Here is an 18,449-nt window from a genome sequence, read left to right as displayed (position 1 = left end):
CCACGGGCAACACTTTTTCCCACTCAGTAAAATGACTTGAATGGGAACTGGACATTCAACAAACTTGGCCAAAATCAATAGTACACGCAAATATAGGAGACTTTCGATTATATAGTCTCAAAGATATTTGCTTTTTTCACCACTTACCAGCCAAGGTTTGCTCTACCCCTGCCTCCTGTATTCACCATCCACTCTGAAAAAAGACAGCTCAACTTCATTGGGATCAAACCTAAACCTCCCACCAACACACCTTGACATTGGGTTGCACAGCTTTTTAGACTTTATGCTAATGATATAGGAGGCGGGAAGGTGAGAAAACTGGCAGAGGGACAATCAGAAGGATTGTGCTGAGCTTAATCACGCGTCTTTTACTTTAACCTAGAGCTGGATTCACCATCTACACTGATTACTATTGCTCTGTCATATACTCCACACTTCTGCTGCGTTTGTCTGTGTGTTGACTAATGAAGGCCGGGAAACCTTCTCTCTGTGCTGCGCTGTATATGGTAGAGCCCAGAGTTGCTAGTCTCCTCCCAAAAGCCTGGAGTCAATTGACAATGTAGAGCTAGAGTTTGCAGAGGGTAGAACCGGTGAAAATGCAGAATACAAGACATATAAGGGTCAGAAATAGTCTGATTTCCCATGTACACACACTGCAGCGTATTCTGAAAAGTTACTTGAAAGTACAGTTACTACTCTCGACTCCAAAATGGCAAGTTATTCTTGGTTTGAAAAAAAAAACTTGCATTTTCACACAGTTCGTAACTGGGGATGTAGCTCAGTGGTAGAGCGCACGCTTTGCATGTGTGAGGCCCCGGGTTCAATCCCCGGCATCTCCATGGCCAGCCTGCATGTATGTGCAAGGAACGCACTTCCATTTTGTGGTCACTTTTTCTCACCCTTGTTCGCTTCCTGCAGCCGCTGTGTGAAGTAAATACGTGTGAGTGCTCCAGGCTTCCCGTACACTTTTGGGGATGTAGCTCAGTGGTAAAGCGCATGCTTCGCATGTATGAGGTCCTGGGTTCAATCCCCAGCATCTCCAACCTTTTTCAAATATGGCTAGACATCTTTGGCTAGCACTCCACTCAAGCTAAGTGTCAAGACTCGCAAGGAATCTCTGCCGCTTAAACTGTTTGCTTTGCCATGTCACTTGGCAGGACAAGGCTTTCTCGATTGCAAGGTCTTAACACTGCCTAAGCCACGGGCAACACTTTTTCCCACTCAGTAAAATGACTTGAATGGGAACTGGACATTCAACAAACTTGGCCAAAATCAATAGTACACGCAAATATAGGAGACTTTCGATTATATAGTCTCAAAGATATTTGCTTTTTTCACCACTTACCAGCCAAGGTTTGCTCTACCCCTGCCTCCTGTATTCAGCATCCACTCTGAAAAAAGACAGCTCAACTTCATTGGGATCAAACCTAAACCTCCCACCAACACACCTTGACATTGGGTTGCACAGCTTTTTAGACTTTATGCTAATGATATAGGAGGCGGGAAGGTGAGAAAACTGGCAGAGGGACAATCAGAAAGATTGTGCTGAGCTTAATCATGCGTCTTTTACTTTAACCTAGAGCTGGATTCACCATCTACACTGATTACTATTGCTCTGTCATATACTCCACACTTCTGCTGCGTTTGTCTGTGTGTTGACTAATGAAGGCCGGGAAACCTTCTCTCTGTGCTGCGCTGTATATGGTAGAGCCCAGAGTTGCTAGTCTCCTCCCAAAAGCCTGGAGTCAATTGACAATGTAGAGCTAGAGTTTGCAGAGGGTAGAACCGGTGAAAATGCAGAATACAAGACATATAAGGGTCAGAAATAGTCTGATTTCCCATGTACACACACTGCAGCGTATTCTGAAAAGTTACTTGAAAGTACAGTTACTACTCTCGACTCCAAAATGGCAAGTTATTCTTGGTTTGAAAAAAAAAACTTGCATTTTCACACAGTTCGTAACTGGGGATGTAGCTCAGTGGTAGAGCGCACGCTTTGCATGTGTGAGGCCCCGGGATCAATCCCCGGCATCTCCATGGCCAGCCTGCATGTATGTGCAAGGAACGCACTTCCATTTGGTGGTCACTTTTTCTCACCCTTGTTCGCTTCCTGCAGCCGCTGTGTGAAGTAAATACGTGTGAGTGCTCCAGGCTTCCGGTACACTTTTGGGGATGTATCTCAGTGGTAGAGCGCATGCTTCGCATGTATGAGGTGCTGGGTTCAATCCCCAGCATCTCCAACCTTTTTCAAATATGGCTAGACATCTTTGGCTAGCACACCACTCAAGCTAAGTGTCAAGACTCGCAAGGAATCTCTGCCGCTTAAACTGTTTGCTTTGCCATGTCACTTGGCAGGACAAGGCTTTCTCGATTGCAAGGTCTTAACACTGCCTAAGCCACGGGCAACACTTTTTCCCACTCAGTAAAATGACTTGAGTGGGAACTGGACATTCAACAAACTTGGCCAAAATCAATAGTACAAGCAAATATAGAAGACTTTCGATTATATAGTCTCAAAGATATTTGCTTTTTTCATCACTTACCAGCCAAGGTTTGCTCTACCCCTGCCTCCTGTATTCACCATCCACTCTGAAAAAAGACAGCTCAACTTCATTGGCATCAAACCTAAACCTCCCACCAACACACCTTGACATTGGGTTGCACAGCTTTTTAGACTTTATGCTAATGATATAGGAGGCGGGAAGGTGAGAAAACTGGCAGAGGGACAATCAGAAGGATTGTGCTGAGCTTAATCACGCGTCTTTTATTTTAACCTAGAGCTGGATTCACCATCTACACTGATTACTATTGCTCTGTCATATACTCCACACTTCTGCTGTGTTTGTCTGTGTGTTGACTAATGAAGGCCAGGAAACCTTCTCTGTGTGCTGCGCTGTATATGGTAGAGCCCAGAGTTGCTAGTCTCCTCCCAAAAGCCTGGAGTCAATTGACAATGTAGAGCTAGAGTTTGCAGAGGGGAGAACCGGTGAAAATGCAGAATACAAGACATATAAGGGTCAGAAATAGTCTGATTTCACATGTACACACACTGCAGCGTATTCTGAAAAGTTACTTGAAAGTACAGTTACTACTCTCGACTCCAAAATGGCAAGTTATTCTTGGTTTGAAAAAAAAAAACTTGCATTTTCACACAGTTCGTAACTGGGGATGTAGCTCAGTGGTAGAGCGCACGCTTTGCATGTGTGAGGCCCCTGGTTCAATCCCGGGCATCTCCATGGCCATCCTGCATGTATGTGCAAGGAATGCACTTGCTTCTGGTAGTCACTTTTTCTCACCCTTGTTTGCTTCTTGCATCCGCTTTGTGAAGTAAATACGTGTGAGTGCTCCAGGCTTCCGGTACACTTTTGGGGATGTAGCTCAGTGGTAGAGCACATGCTTCGCATGTATGAGGTCCTGGGTTTAATACCCAGCATCTCCAACTTTTTTCAAATATGGCTAGACATCTTTGGCTAGCGCACCACTCAAGCTAAGTGTCAAGACTCGCAAGGAATCTCTGCCGCGTAAACTGTTTGCTTTGCCATGTCACTTGGCAGGACAAGGCTTTCTCGATTGCAAGGTCTTAACACTGCCTAAGCCACGGGCAACACTTTTTCCCACTCAGTAAAATGACTTGAGTGGGAACTGGACATTCAACAAACTTGGCCAAAATCAATAGTACAAGCAAATATAGAAGACTTTCGATTATATAGTCTCAAAGATATTTGCTTTTTTCACCACTTACCAGCCAAGGTTTGCTCTACCCCTGCCTCCTGTATTCACCATCCACTCTGAAAAAAGACAGCTCAACTTCATTGGCATCAAACCTAAACCTCCCACCAACACACGTTGACATTGGGTTGCACAGCTTTTTAGACTTTATGCTAATGATATAGGAGGCGGGAAGGTGAGAAAACTGGCAGAGGGACAATCAGAAGGATTGTGCTGAGCTTAATCACGCGTCTTTTACTTTAACCTAGAGCTGGATTCACCATCTACACTGATTACTATTGCTCTGTCATATACTCCACACTTCTGCTGCGTTTGTCTGTGTGTTGACTAATGAAGGCCAGGAAACCTTCTCTGTGTGCTGGGCAGTATATGGTAGAGCCCAGAGTTGCTAGTCTCCTCCCAAAAGCCTGGAGTCAATTGACAATGTAGAGGTAGAGTTTGTAGAGGGGAGAACCGGTGAAAATGCAGAATACAAGACATATAAGGGTCAGAAATAGTCTGATTTCCCATGTACACACACTGCAGCGTATTCTGAAAAGTTACTTGAAAGTACAGTTACTACTCTCGACTCCAAAATGGCAAGTTATTCTAGGTTTGAAAAAAAAACTTGCATTTTCACACAGTTTGTAACTGGGGATGTAGCTCAGTGGTAGAGCGCACGCTTTGCATGTGTGAGGCCCTGGGTTCAATCCCTGGCATCTCCATAGCCAGCCTGCATGTATGTGCAAGGAACGTACTTCCTTTTGGTGGTCACTTTTCTCACCCTTGTTCGCTTCCTGCAGCCGCTTTGTGAAGTAAATACGTGTGAGTGCTCCAGGCTTCCGGTACACTTTTGGGGATGTAGCTCACATGTATGAGGTCCTGAGTTCAATCCCCACCATCTCCAAACTTTTTCAAATATGGCTAGACATCTTTGGCTAGCGCACCACTCAAGCTAAGTGTCAAGACTCGCAAGGAATCTCTGCCGCTTAAACTGTTTGCTTTGCCATGTCACTTGGCAGGACAAGGCTTTCTTGATTGCAAGGTCTTAACACTGCCTTAGCCACGGGCAACACTTTTTCCCACTCAGTAAAATGACTTGAATGGGAACTGATGAATCCAAAGGGAGTTTGTAGCTATATTCCGCGCTGCCGCTTTAGACAAATTCCAGGAGAATGCTGTATGATTGCAGTGGTTTTATTCTACGCGTTTCAGGGGTCTCATGCCCCCTTCATCAGGAAATACCACAAATACATACAGGTATCACAGACATAAATAGGTTTGTAAGGATGCTGGATTTCAAAAAAATGAGCGCCAACAAGTCAGATGATGCAGTGTCAAAGTTCAATGACACCACATGGTTAACAGTTAACCTAAGATATATTACAAAAGAATACGTATTTTAAAAGATTTTTTGATTAAATTTTCGTTTACAAAACAGATAATAAAGTCAAATTTACGATTTAAACAAAAAAAAAAAAAAAAAAAAAAAAAAAAAAAAGGGGAAAGGGGGAGTTTATTCCTGTTTAGAGGTGGATACCTTACAAGTGGACTATCGTATGGAAACAGCAAACCGCTTTTTTTTCATTGAAAGCATTGCAATCTTAATACAAAAAGGGGAAAAAAGTAAAAACATAATTTTAATTCATTACCAATAAAAAATATATAATTTTAGTTAAATTCTAAAAAATTAAATATAAAATTATTTTTTAGTATAGAGGAAATGGGTTAAAAAATAATAAAGGATGCTAAAAGTAGCAACACACGAGAAGCTGCACAGCAGCCAGCGCTGCTCAGAATGAGAACGCAGACAGCATGGATTCATTACTTCACTAATACAAAGATCATGGGCAAATTTTAGATATAACATGAAGCACATAAAAAAGGGGGTTAATATCAGATGCAGCAACACACAGGACGCTGTGCAGGAGCCAACTACTGCTCAAAGAAAAAACGCAGGATAAAGCGGCAGAGTGAATGGGTGGCTTCATTAATAGATAAGATCGCAGGCAGCTTTAGTGTTCACCCCCTGACACATAAGTCTTTTTACTGTGAAGGAGTGGCAGTAACATTCTTGCACTGTTCACTAATCTCTATGACTAGGCAATATATGCATGGGAGCTGAGTTAAAGGAGAAATAAGATACTATTATCAGCCGGGGTCATTCTTTCATGTCAGACTAGTAGAATTAGTAGCGCTTACCCGGGCTTAATTAAAGAAAAAAAAAAAAAAAAAAAAAAAACTCTTCAAAAAATTCTTCAAAAAATGCAACTAACAGAGATAATGTTTAAGACAGAGGTATGAAAGTGATTGCTCCCAAGGGCAAAAGGAGCTAAACCTGATAGGAGGCTATACAGGATTTTCATATATATAACACTCTTTTAGAGCTAACGCACAAGCAATATTTAAGCAAATACATAAATAATTTTTTTTTTTTTTTTTTTTTTTTTTTTCCCTCCTCTTCCTTTTTCATTAGACCAAGGAGGCACAGTATTGTAAAATTAATTATAAATATAAATATAAAATTGCAATTAGGTATTGCATTAAGTGCAAACAAATCTATAAAAAAATATATTAAAAACCACAAGGCGGGGACTGCATAACTAGGTTGACATTATAAACAAGGGAAACTGACACAAATAGTACAAATAAAATTTTAAATTTAAATAGAACAAAGAGAAATTATCGCAAAAGAACTCAGAAGCCATCTATACACATGAGGGTTTTTTTTTTTTTTTTTTTTTGTTTTTTTTTCCCTTTAAGGTTGCAGAGCATGTGAATATAGATATAAACAAAAATTCCACTGTCTAGGTAAAAACCTCAGTTATTTCATTTAGACCCTGTGGTTTCAGACTCCCTAATTTGTAGATCCAATAGGCTTCCTTTCTATTTAGTTTCGTAGATCTGTTCGGTGCACATTTAGGTATATGATCGATAGGGCTAATTTTTAATAGTTTCGAATTCTTATTATGTACCAAGGCGTAATGTCTGGACAGCCCATGAGTAAGCAGGCCTTTTTTAATATTATGCCGATGGGAGTTCAGTCTGAGGTGTAGGGGTTGTGTGGTCCTCCCCACATATTGCTTACCACAGGGACATTCAATGACATAAATGACAAAGTCAGAGTTACAATTTAGAACAAAAGGGATCATAAATTTCTCTTTGGTAGAAAATGAAATTATATAATCAGCTTTATGATTTATATTAGAACAGCATAAGCAGTTCCTCGTGCCACATTTAAAGATTCCTTTAGTTGAATTCAGGGTGTAACCGTTAATGGGGCTAGCATGAGCTCTCAGGCGGCTAGGGGCTATTAGATCCTTGATTGTGGGGGCTCTACGGAATGTAATCCCGGGATTCCTAGGAAGGATATTGTTCAGAATGGGATCGTTCAGTAATATATGCCAATTCTTATGAAAAATTCTACGAATTTCATTATGTTCAATGGAGAATTGCGTTATAAAATTCATTGAAAAGTTCTTATCAGTAATAACTTGCTCTTTAGGCTCCAGCAATGCTCTCTGATTTACTTTGATAGAGTTTTTAAAGGCATTCTTAATTAAATGTGAAGGGTATTTTTGGGCAAAAAATCTTTTCTTTAAAATATTGGACTCATCTTTAAAGTCAGTATCCAATGAGCAGTTTTTTCTAATCCGGTGAAATTGATTGTTAGGAATGTTATTCAACCATTTATTGTAGTGCCCACTATTAAAATGAATGTAGCCATTGGTGTCTACTTTTTTAAAAAATGTTTTGCTACATATTCTGTCTTCTTTAATAAAAAGGTTAATATCTAAAAAATTAATTAAAAGACTGCTGTAAGCTGCTGTAAAAGAAAGATCCCAGTCATTACAATTTATTGTCTGAATAAAAGTTTCAACATTGTTAGTGGAGTTGTCCCAGATAAAAAATAAATCATCAATGAATCTTTTATAAAAAATAATATTTTTGCTCCAATTTTCATTCAAAATAAAGGAATTTTCAAAAATCCCCATGAAAAGGTTAGCGAAAGTAGGTGCTACCTTCGAGCCCATTGCGGTCCCCTTAACTTGTTGATAAAATATTTTTTCAAAGGTAAAAAAATTATTTTTCAATATAAAATCAATACCTTTTAAAATAAAATCCTTTTGAGCCAAAGAAAGTCTAATGTCAGATTTTAAAAAATGATGAAAACAATTCACACCTACATCATGTGGAATATTAGAATAAAGTGCAGTCACATCCATAGTAATGAAAACATATTGTGGTTTCCAAGTGATTTCTTGGAGTAGATACAATAGATGAGTTGAGTCTCTGAGGTGACTTTTTAATTCAAATACATGCGGTAACATAATCCTATCAATGTAATGAGCTAGATTAGAGGTTAGAGAGTTAAGGCCCTTTTACATTTAGCGATGCACCAGCGATCCGACGAGCGATCCGACCCGGTCAGGATCGCTGGTGCATCGCTAAGTGATCGCTAGTGAGCTTTCATACAGAAAGATCTCACTGCGATGCAGCAGCGACGCAGCGCACGATACTCACCTTTCACACACAGCGATCCTGCGTCCTCCTGCCCGCGTCCAGCGTCGCTCGTCGTCACAGCAGGAAGCCCAGCAGGAAGCGCCCGACGAGAAATGGAGCCGGACATTCTCGCGCGATCAGCGATGGACAGCGGGGGAGCCGGTCGCTGGTAAGTATCACACATAGCGATATCGTTAGCAATATCGCTATAACGTCACAAAATCGGTGACGTTTTAGCGATATTGCTAGCGATATTGCTTAGTGTAAAACCCCCTTTAATACCAGCAATTATCGGTCTGCCAGGAGGATTGCAAAGACCTTTATGTACTTTAGGTAAGTGATAAAAAAAAGGAATGCTTGGGTTTTTAATGCTTAAAAACTTTTTTTCTTTATAATTGAAAATATTCTGGGAAAGACCCTCGATGATTAAAGCATTATAGGCTATAATAGATTTAGAATAATCGCTAAATGAGCTTTTAATGTAGTAGCTAGTATCAGATAAAATTCTATGAGCTTCATTAATGTAGTCACATCGATTTTGGATTACAATCCCACCACCTTTGTCAGCCTGTCTAATCACAATCAAACTGTTAAGAGAAAGGGATTTCAATGCTTGTTTCTCTTGTCTATTAAGATTAGGTTTCTTCCTTTTACTAATGCCCCTCCGTGTTATTTTTTCAAACTCTTTTTGTACAATATCTCTGAAGGCATTAATCTGATGACTTTTGTCCTCAAGGGGATAAAAATTAGATTTATAAGGTACATCGAGATGAAAAAGATCATGAACATCTTCATCCATTTCAGCAGAATCCTTTGTGGTGTTTTTAGCAAAATGTCTTTTGAGAGTTAATTTTCTAATAAAAATCTGCAAGTCCAAAAAGAGGTCAAAATCCTTCGATTTATTATTAGGGCAGAAGGATAATCCTTTGGAGAGAAGGGCTGTCTCACTACTGGTAAGATCATAATCTGATAAATTAAAAATATTAGAAGCATGACCCTCCTCACTATTTGTTAAGGTAGTATTTTTCCTTTCTTTTTTTCTCCCACCTCTTGTTCCTCTAAAGCATTTTTTCTTTTTCCTTTTTTTGGAAGAAAGAACTGATCTATTTGAGGTGTGCTCTTGAGAGCACAGGGTAAAAAAGGCACAATACCATTTTTGGAAACATTGGAGTTATCCAGTATAATGGTATTAATAATTTCTGAGGAAGTAATAGCACTTGTTGTGGGAATATTCACAGTATCAAGCTCATTAGTATTGAAAGGTTGAGAGGGTAAAAGCATGCTTGGTGTAGTATCATGTATAGATAAATCCAGTAATGAAATGGGAAGGGGGGAAGATACCGATAGGGAAACATTGCCCCCTTTCGTGGGTGGACAAGAATTTTTGAAGGTGGAGGACATTTTTACTTTTTCCATTTCCTTATCAGCAATGTTTTTTTTAATCTGAATTTTAATCTTTTCAAGGTGTTCCCTTGCTTCAAGCAGGGTTTGGGAGTGATTAAGAAAACTCTTATTAAGAGCTTTGCCAGAGGATTTTGGAGTACTCATATTATCTGGGGGGATACTGGAGACAGAATTATTGTCCAGATTAGTAATAGGAGTTTTGGTATGGAGGGGTTGTGGGCTAGATCCACCCGAATCACCATTTGATTTCTTTATTTCTGTAAGAGATACAGTATAGGTCTGTTTATTAATAGGCTGTAGTGAAGCAGAATCATTTTTAGTAGAGGCAATTAAACAATTGCTCTTTAAGTTCTTATTCTCGTTATTGTTTTTTCGTTTATAATCTTCCCTGTCCCTCTGTAATTTTTTGGATTTCTTCATTATCGTGTCATTTTCTAGCTGCATAATAAATGTCGTCACATTTGAATTTATTTTCCTATATTCTGGGTGCGCTATAAACGGTAAAAGATCATTGTAGATTTGTTTGATCTTAATTGTTGCTATATCGCAAAGCTGGGACCTCTTTTTAAAGAGGGCAGATAACATTTCTGACATGCAATTATTTACAATATTATTCCAGTCATTTGTGAACTCACAGTCATCCGGAAAAGGTGATTCATGCATTATTCTGAGACCTCTGGGGCAGATATTTTCTCTCAAATAAATCGAGAGAAAATGAGCATCCAGATGAAAGTGAAGTTCTTCTTTAAGTGCTTCCTTGAAACTATAAAATATTTTACGAAGATTTCTAGTTTCTTCATCAGTAAATATGTGTTGATTCAGATCCACAGCAGAGCTGGGTTCAACACAACCAATTGTCTGTTTAATCAGGCGTTCTCTAGAGGCCAGTCGATTCTGAAAGTATTCCATAGTCAAAAAAATCTGACTTGTTGGCGCTCATTTTTTTGAAATCCAGCATCCTTACAAACCTATTTATGTCTGTGATACCTGTATGTATTTGTGGTATTTCCTGATGAAGGGGGCATGAGACCCCTGAAACGCGTAGAATAAAACCACTGCAATCATACAGCATTCTCCTGGAATTTGTCTAAAGCGGCAGCGCGGAATATAGCTACAAACTCCCTTTGGATTCATCATTTCTTTGGTCACTGAAGACCTGTGGATCTGCAGCAGCCGCTACCTACACGCTCTTATCTCATCCTAACCAGGTGAGCATATTTCATGATATACTGTCTTTTGTAACGTGGATAAGACCCTATTGCACTTTTTTGTCTCCCCCTTTTTTTGCAATTGAATGGGAACTGGACATTCAACAAACTTGGCCAAAATCAATAGTACACGCAAATAAAGGAGACTTTCGATTATATAGTCTCAAAGATATTTGCTTTTTTCACCACTAAACAGCCAAGGTTTGCTCTACCCCTGCCTCCTGTATTCACCATCCACTCTGAAAAAAGACAGCTCAACTTCATTGGGATCAAACTTAAACCTCCCACCAACACATGTTGACATTGGGTGGCACAGCCTTTTAGACTTTATGCTAATTATATAGGAGGTCGGGAAGGTGAGAAAACTGGCAGAGGGACAATCAGAAGGATTGTGCTGAGCTTAATCACGCGTCTTTTACTTTAACCTAGAGCTGGATTCACCATCTACACTGATTACTATTGCTCTGTCATATACTCCACACTTCTGCTGCGTTTGTCTGTGTGTTGACTAATGAAGGTCAGGAAACCTTCTCTGTGTGCTGCGCTGTATATGGTAGAGCCCAGAGTTGCTAGTCTCCTCCCAAAAGCCTGGAGTCAATTGACAATGTAGAGCTAGAGTTTGCAGAGGGGAGAACCGGTGAAAATGCAGAATACAAGACATATAAGGGTCAGAAATAGTCTGATTACCCATGTACACACACTGCAGCGTATTCTGAAAAGTTACTTGAAAGTACAGTTACTACTCTCGACTCCAAAATGGCAAGTTATTCTAGGTTTGAAAAAAAAAACTTGCATTTTCACACAGTTAGTAACTGGGGATGTAGCTCAGTGGTAGAGCGCACGCTTTGCATGTGTGAGGCCCCGCGTTCAATCCCCTGCATCTCCATGGCCATCCTGCATGTATGTGCAAGGAACGCACTTCCTTTTGGTAGTCACTTTTTCTCACCCTTGTTCGCTTCTTGCATCCGTTGTGTGAAGTAAATACGTGTGAGTGCTCCAAGATTCCGGTACACTTTTGGGGATGTAGCTCAGTGGTAGAGTGCATGCTTCGCATGTATGAGGTCCTGGGTTCAATACCCAGCATCTCCAACCTTTTTCAAATATGGCTAGACATCTTTGGCTAGCGCACCACTCAAGCTAAGTGTCAAGACTCGCAAGGAATCTCTGCCGCTTAAACTGTTTGCTTTGCCATGTCACTTGGCAGGACAAGGGTTTCTCGATTGCAAGGTCTTAACACTGCCTAAGCCACGGGCAACACTTTTTCCCACTCAGTAAAATGACTTGAATGGGAACTGGACATTCAACAAACTTGTCCAAAATCAATAGTACACGCAAATAAAGGAGACTTTCGATTATATAGTCTCAAAGATATTTGCTTTTTTCACCACTTACCAGCCAAGGTTTGCTCTACACCTTCCTCCTGTATTCACCATCCACTCTGAAGAAAGACAGCTCAACTTCATTGGGATCAAACTTAAACCTCCCACCAACACACCTTGACATTGGGTGGCACAGCTTTTTAGACTTTATGCTAATGATATAGGAGGCGGGAAGGTGAGAAAACTGGCAGAGGGACAATCAGAAGGATTGTGCTGAGCTTAATCACGCGTCTTTTACTTTAACCAAGAGCTGGATTCACCATCTACACTGATTACTATTGCTCTGTCATATACTCCACACTTCTGCTGCGTTTGTCTGTGTGCTGACTAATGAAGGCCAGGAAACCTTCTCTGTGTGCTGCGCTGTATATGGTAGAGCCCAGAGTTGCTAGTCTCCTCCCAAAAGCCTGGAGTCAATTGACAATGTAGAGCTAGAGTTTGCAGAGGGGAGAACCGGTGAAAATGCAGAATACAAGACATATAAGGGTCAGAAATAGTCTGATTTCCCATGTACACACACTGCAACGTAATCTGAAAAGTTACTTGAAAGTACAGTTACTACTCTCGACTCCAAAATGGCAAGTTATTCTAGGTTTGAAAAAAAAAAACTTGCATTTTCACACAGTTCATAACTGGGGATGTAGCTTAGTGGTAGAGCGCACGCTTTGCATGTGTGAGGCCCCTGGTTCAATCCCCGGCATCTCCATGGTCAGCCTGCTTGTATGTGCAAGGAATGCACTTGTTTTTGGTGGTCACTTTTTCTCACCCTTGTTCGCTTCCTGCAGCCGCTGTGTGAAGTAAATACGTGTGAGTGCTCCAGGCTTCCGGTACACTTTTGGGGATGTAGCTCACATGTATGAGGTCCTGAGTTCAATCCCCACCATCTCCAACCTTTTTCAAATATGGCTAGACATCTTTGGCTAGCGCACCACTCAAGCTAAGTGTCAAGACTCGCAAGGAATCTCTGCCGCTTAAACTGTTTTCTTTGACATGTCACTTGGCAGGACAAGGCTTTCTCGATTGCTAGGTCTTAACACTGCCTAAGCCACGGGCAACACTTTTTCCCACTCAGTAAAATGACTTGAATGGGAACTGGACATTCAACAAACTTGGCCAAAATCAATAGTACACGCAAATATAGGAGACTTTTGATTATATATTCTCAAAGATATTTACTTTTTTCACCACTTACCAGCCAAGGTTTGCTCTACCCCTGCCTCCTGTATTCACCATCCACTCTGAAAAAAGACAGCTCAACTTCATTGGGATCAAACCTAAACCTCCCACCAACACACCTTGACATTGGGTTGCACAGCTTTTTAGACTTTATGCTAATGATATAGGAGGCGGGAAGGTGAGAAAACTGGCAGAGGGACAATCAGAAGAATTGTGCTGAGCTAAATCACGCGTCTTTTACTTTAACCTAGAGCTGGATTCACCATCTACACTGATTACTATTGCTCTGTCATATACTCCACACTTCTGCTGCGTTTGTCTGTGTGTTGACTAATGAAGGCCAGGAAACCTTCTCTGTGTGCTGCACTGTATATGGTAGAGCCCAGAGTTGCTAGTCTCCTCCCAAAAGCCTGGAGTCAATTGACAAGGTAGAGCTAGAGATTGCAGAGGGGAGAACCGGTGAAAATGCAGAATACAAGACATATAAGGGTCAGAAATAGTCTGATTTCCCATGTACACACACTGCAGCGTATTCTGAAAAGTTACTTGAAAGTACAGTTACTACTCTCGACTCCAAAATGGCAAGTTATTCTAGGTTTGAAAAAAAAAACTTGCATTTTCACACAGTTTGTAACTGGGGATGTAGCTCAGTGGTAGAGCGCATGCTTTGCATGTGTGAAGCCCTGGGTTCAATCCCCGGCATCTCCATGGCCAGCCTGCATGTATGTGCAAGGAACGCACTTCCATTTGGTGGTCACTTTTTCTCACCCTTGTTCGCTTCCTGCAGCCGCTGTGTGAAGTAAATACGTGTGAGTGCTCCAGGCTTCCCGTACACTTTTGGGGATGTAGCTCAGTGGTAGAGCGCATGCTTCGCATGTATGAGGTCCTGGGTTCAATCCCCAGCATCTCCACCCTTTTTCAAATATGGCTAGACATCTTTGGCTAGCACACCACTCAAGCTAAGTGTCAAGACTCGCAAGGAATCTCTGCCGCTTAAACTGTTTGCTTTGCCATGTCACTTGGCAGGACAAGGCTTTCTCGAATGCAAGATCTTAACACTGCCTAAGCTACGGGCAACACTTTTTCCCACTCAGTAAAATGACTTGAATGGGAACTGGACATTCAACAAACTTGGCCAAAATCAATAGTACACGCAAATATAGGAGACTTTCGATTATATAGTCTCAAAGATATTTGCTTTTTTCACCACTTACCAGCCAAGGTTTGCTCTACCCCTGCCTCCTGTATTCACCATCCACTCTGAAAAAAGACAGCTCAACTTCATTGGGATCAAACCTAAACCTCCCACCAACACACCTTGACATTGGGTTGCACAGCTTTTTAGACTTTATGCTAATGATATAGGAGGCGGGAAGGTGAGAAAACTGGCAGAGGGACAATCAGAAGGATTGTGCTGAGCTTAATCACGCGTCTTTTACTTTAACCTAGAGCTGGATTCACCATCTACACTGATTACTATTGCTCTGTCATATACTCCACACTTCTGCTGCGTTTGTCTGTGTGTTGACTAATGAAGGCCAGGAAACCTTCTCTCTGTGCTGCGCTGTATATGGTAGAGCCCAGAGTTGCTAGTCTCCTCCCAAAAGCCTGGAGTCAATTGACAATGTAGAGCTAGAGTTTGCAGAGGGTAGAACCGGTGAAAATGCAGAATACAAGACATATAAGGGTCAGAAATAGTCTGATTTCCCATGTACACACACTGCAGCGTATTCTGAAAAGTTACTTGAAAGTACAGTTACTACTCTCGACTCCAAAATGGCAAGTTATTCTTGGTTTGAAAAAAAAAACTTGCATTTTCACACAGTTCGTAACTGGGGATGTAGCTCAGTGGTAGAGCGCACGCTTTGCATGTGTGAGGCCCCGGGTTCAATCCCCGGCATCTCCATGGCCATCCTGCATGTATGTGCAAGGAACGCACTTCCTTTTGGTAGTCACTTTTTCTCACCCTTGTTCGCTTCTTGCATCCGTTGTGTGAAGTAAATACGTGTGAGTGCTCCAAGATTCCAGTACACTTTTGGGGATGTAGCTCAGTGGTAGAGTGCATGCTTCGCATGTATGAGGTCCTGGGTTCAATACCCAGCATCTCCAACCTTTTTCAAATATGGCTAGACATCTTTGGCTAGCGCACCACTCAAGCTAAGTGTCAAGACTCGCAAGGAATCTCTGCCGCTTAAACTGTTTGCTTTGCCATGTCACTTGGCAGGACAAGGGTTTCTCGATTGCAAGGTCTTAACACTGCCTAAGCCACGGGCAACACTTTTTCCCACTCAGTAAAATGACTTGAATGGGAACTGGACATTCAACAAACTTGTCCAAAATCAATAGTACACGCAAATAAAGGAGACTTTCGATTATATAGTCTCAAAGATATTTGCTTTTTTCACCACTTACCAGCCAAGGTTTGCTCTACCCCTTCCTCCTGTATTCACCATCCACTCTGAAGAAAGACAGCTCAACTTCATTGGGATCAAACTTAAACCTCCCACCAACACACCTTGACATTGGGTGGCACAGCTTTTTAGACTTTATGCTAATGATATAGGAGGCGGGAAGGTGAGAAAACTGGCAGAGGGACAATCAGAAGGATTGTGCTGAGCTTAATCACGCGTCTTTTACTTTAACCAAGAGCTGGATTCACCATCTACACTGATTACTATTGCTCTGTCATATACTCCACACTTCTGCTGCGTTTGTCTGTGTGCTGACTAATGAAGGCCAGGAAACCTTCTCTGTGTGCTGCGCTGTATATGGTAGAGCCCAGAGTTGCTAGTCTCCTCCCAAAAGCCTGGAGTCAATTGACAATGTAGAGCTAGAGTTTGCAGAGGGGAGAACCGGTGAAAATGCAGAATACAAGACATATAAGGGTCAGAAATAGTCTGATTTCCCATGTACACACACTGCAACGTATTCTGAAAAGTTACTTGAAAGTACAGTTACTACTCTCGACTCCAAAATGGCAAGTTATTCTAGGTTTGAAAAAAAAAAACTTGCATTTTCACACAGTTCATAACTGGGGATGTAGCTTAGTGGTAGAGCGCACGCTTTGCATGTGTGAGGCCCCTGGTTCAATCCCCGGCATCTCCATGGTCAGCCTGCTTGTATGTGCAAGGAATGCACTTGTTTTTGGTGGTCACTTTTTCTCACCCTTGTTCGCTTCCTGCAGCCGCTGTGTGAAGTAAATACGTGTGAGTGCTCCAGGCTTCCGGTACACTTTTGGGGATGTAGCTCACATGTATGAGGTCCTGAGTTCAATCCCCACCATCTCCAACCTTTTTCAAATATGGCTAGACATCTTTGGCTAGCGCACCACTCAAGCTAAGTGTCAAGACTCGCAAGGAATCTCTGCCGCTTAAACTGTTTTCTTTGACATGTCACTTGGCAGGACAAGGCTTTCTCGATTGCTAGGTCTTAACACTGCCTAAGCCACGGGCAACACTTTTTCCCACTCAGTAAAATGACTTGAATGGGAACTGGACATTCAACAAACTTGGCCAAAATCAATAGTACACGCAAATATAGGAGACTTTTGATTATATATTCTCAAAGATATTTACTTTTTTCACCACTTACCAGCCAAGGTTTGCTCTACCCCTGCCTCCTGTATTCACCATCCACTCTGAAAAAAGACAGCTCAACTTCATTGGGATCAAACCTAAACCTCCCACCAACACACCTTGACATTGGGTGGCACAGCTTTTTAGACTTTATGCTAATGATATAGGAGGCGGGAAGGTGAGAAAACTGGCAGAGGGACAATCAGAAGAATTGTGCTGAGCTAAATCACGCGTCTTTTACTTTAACCTAGAGCTGGATTCACCATCTACACTGATTACTATTGCTCTGTCATATACTCCACACTTCTGCTGCGTTTGTCTGTGTGTTGACTAATGAAGGCCAGGAAACCTTCTCTGTGTGCTGCACTGTATATGGTAGAGCCCAGAGTTGCTAGTCTCCTCCCAAAAGCCTGGAGTCAATTGACAAGGTAGAGCTAGAGATTGCAGAGGGGAGAACCGGTGAAAATGCAGAATACAAGACATATAAGGGTCAGAAATAGTCTGATTTCCCATGTACACACACTGCAGCGTATTCTGAAAAGTTACTTGAAAGTACAGTTACTACTCTCGACTCCAAAATGGCAAGTTATTCTAGGTTTGAAAAAAAAAACTTGCATTTTCACACAGTTTGTAACTGGGGATGTAGCTCAGTGGTAGAGCGCATGCTTTGCATGTGTGAAGCCCTGGGTTCAATCCCCGGCATCTCCATGGCCAGCCTGCATGTATGTGCAAGGAACGCACTTCCATTTGGTGGTCACTTTTTCTCACCCTTGTTCGCTTCCTGCAGCCGCTGTGTGAAGTAAATACGTGTGAGTGCTCCAGGCTTCCCGTACACTTTTGGGGATGTAGCTCAGTGGTAGAGCGCATGCTTCGCATGTATGAGGTCCTGGGTTCAATCCCCAGCATCTCCACCCTTTTTCAAATATGGCTAGACATCTTTGGCTAGCACACCACTCAAGCTAAGTGTCAAGACTCGCAAGGAATCTCTGCCGCTTAAACTGTTTGCTTTGCCATGTCACTTGGCAGGACAAGGCTTTCTCGAATGCAAGATCTTAACACTGCCTAAGCTACGGGCAACACTTTTTCCCACTCAGTAAAATGACTTGAATGGGAACTGGACATTCAACAAACTTGGCCAAAATCAATAGTACACGCAAATATAGGAGACTTTCGATTATATAGTCTCAAAGATATTTGCTTTTTTCACCACTTACCAGCCAAGGTTTGCTCTACCCCTGCCTCCTGTATTCACCATCCACTCTGAAAAAAGACAGCTCAACTTCATTGGGATCAAACCTAAACCTCCCACCAACACACCTTGACATTGGGTTGCACAGCTTTTTAGACTTTATGCTAATGATATAGGAGGCGGGAAGGTGAGAAAACTGGCAGAGGGACAATCAGAAGGATTGTGCTGAGCTCAATCACGCGTCTTTTACTTTAACCTAGAGCTGGATTCACCGTCTACACTGATTACTATTGCTCTGTCATATACT

The 18,449-nt window shown here is 41.6% G+C and overlaps 17 non-coding genes across 17 annotated transcripts; all 17 read left to right on the top strand.

Annotated features, from left to right (window-relative positions):
* Positions 1 to 767: 767 nt before the first annotated feature.
* TRNAA-UGC (transfer RNA alanine (anticodon UGC)) lies at positions 768 to 839 on the top strand. Its single transcript has one exon. It is a non-coding gene; the product is annotated as a tRNA-Ala (tRNA).
* A 131-nt stretch (positions 840 to 970) lies between these two features.
* Positions 971 to 1,042, top strand: TRNAA-CGC (transfer RNA alanine (anticodon CGC)). The gene has a single exon. It is a non-coding gene; the product is annotated as a tRNA-Ala (tRNA).
* Positions 1,043 to 1,965: 923 nt separating this feature from the next.
* TRNAA-UGC (transfer RNA alanine (anticodon UGC)) lies at positions 1,966 to 2,037 on the top strand. The gene has a single exon. It is a non-coding gene; the product is annotated as a tRNA-Ala (tRNA).
* A 131-nt stretch (positions 2,038 to 2,168) lies between these two features.
* On the top strand, positions 2,169 to 2,240 carry TRNAA-CGC (transfer RNA alanine (anticodon CGC)). The gene has a single exon. It is a non-coding gene; the product is annotated as a tRNA-Ala (tRNA).
* Positions 2,241 to 3,164: 924 nt separating this feature from the next.
* On the top strand, positions 3,165 to 3,236 carry TRNAA-UGC (transfer RNA alanine (anticodon UGC)). Its single transcript has one exon. It is a non-coding gene; the product is annotated as a tRNA-Ala (tRNA).
* A 131-nt stretch (positions 3,237 to 3,367) lies between these two features.
* On the top strand, positions 3,368 to 3,439 carry TRNAA-CGC (transfer RNA alanine (anticodon CGC)). Its single transcript has one exon. It is a non-coding gene; the product is annotated as a tRNA-Ala (tRNA).
* A 922-nt stretch (positions 3,440 to 4,361) lies between these two features.
* TRNAA-UGC (transfer RNA alanine (anticodon UGC)) lies at positions 4,362 to 4,433 on the top strand. Its single transcript has one exon. It is a non-coding gene; the product is annotated as a tRNA-Ala (tRNA).
* A 7,204-nt stretch (positions 4,434 to 11,637) lies between these two features.
* TRNAA-UGC (transfer RNA alanine (anticodon UGC)) lies at positions 11,638 to 11,709 on the top strand. The gene has a single exon. It is a non-coding gene; the product is annotated as a tRNA-Ala (tRNA).
* Positions 11,710 to 11,840: 131 nt separating this feature from the next.
* On the top strand, positions 11,841 to 11,912 carry TRNAA-CGC (transfer RNA alanine (anticodon CGC)). The gene has a single exon. It is a non-coding gene; the product is annotated as a tRNA-Ala (tRNA).
* Positions 11,913 to 12,836: 924 nt separating this feature from the next.
* TRNAA-UGC (transfer RNA alanine (anticodon UGC)) lies at positions 12,837 to 12,908 on the top strand. The gene has a single exon. It is a non-coding gene; the product is annotated as a tRNA-Ala (tRNA).
* Positions 12,909 to 14,014: 1,106 nt separating this feature from the next.
* Positions 14,015 to 14,086, top strand: TRNAA-UGC (transfer RNA alanine (anticodon UGC)). Its single transcript has one exon. It is a non-coding gene; the product is annotated as a tRNA-Ala (tRNA).
* A 131-nt stretch (positions 14,087 to 14,217) lies between these two features.
* Positions 14,218 to 14,289, top strand: TRNAA-CGC (transfer RNA alanine (anticodon CGC)). The gene has a single exon. It is a non-coding gene; the product is annotated as a tRNA-Ala (tRNA).
* Positions 14,290 to 15,212: 923 nt separating this feature from the next.
* On the top strand, positions 15,213 to 15,284 carry TRNAA-UGC (transfer RNA alanine (anticodon UGC)). The gene has a single exon. It is a non-coding gene; the product is annotated as a tRNA-Ala (tRNA).
* Positions 15,285 to 15,415: 131 nt separating this feature from the next.
* TRNAA-CGC (transfer RNA alanine (anticodon CGC)) lies at positions 15,416 to 15,487 on the top strand. The gene has a single exon. It is a non-coding gene; the product is annotated as a tRNA-Ala (tRNA).
* Positions 15,488 to 16,411: 924 nt separating this feature from the next.
* TRNAA-UGC (transfer RNA alanine (anticodon UGC)) lies at positions 16,412 to 16,483 on the top strand. The gene has a single exon. It is a non-coding gene; the product is annotated as a tRNA-Ala (tRNA).
* Positions 16,484 to 17,589: 1,106 nt separating this feature from the next.
* TRNAA-UGC (transfer RNA alanine (anticodon UGC)) lies at positions 17,590 to 17,661 on the top strand. Its single transcript has one exon. It is a non-coding gene; the product is annotated as a tRNA-Ala (tRNA).
* A 131-nt stretch (positions 17,662 to 17,792) lies between these two features.
* Positions 17,793 to 17,864, top strand: TRNAA-CGC (transfer RNA alanine (anticodon CGC)). Its single transcript has one exon. It is a non-coding gene; the product is annotated as a tRNA-Ala (tRNA).
* The last annotated feature ends 585 nt before the right edge of the window (positions 17,865 to 18,449 follow it).

Source organism: Dendrobates tinctorius, unplaced genomic scaffold, assembly GCF_039654945.1.
Source record: "Dendrobates tinctorius isolate UK_male_01 unplaced genomic scaffold, ASM3965494v1 ptg000011l, whole genome shotgun sequence".
NCBI lineage: Eukaryota > Metazoa > Chordata > Amphibia > Anura > Dendrobatidae > Dendrobates > Dendrobates tinctorius.
Note: the sequence above shows the minus strand (reverse complement) of the source record. Positions and strands in the feature narration are given on the sequence as shown.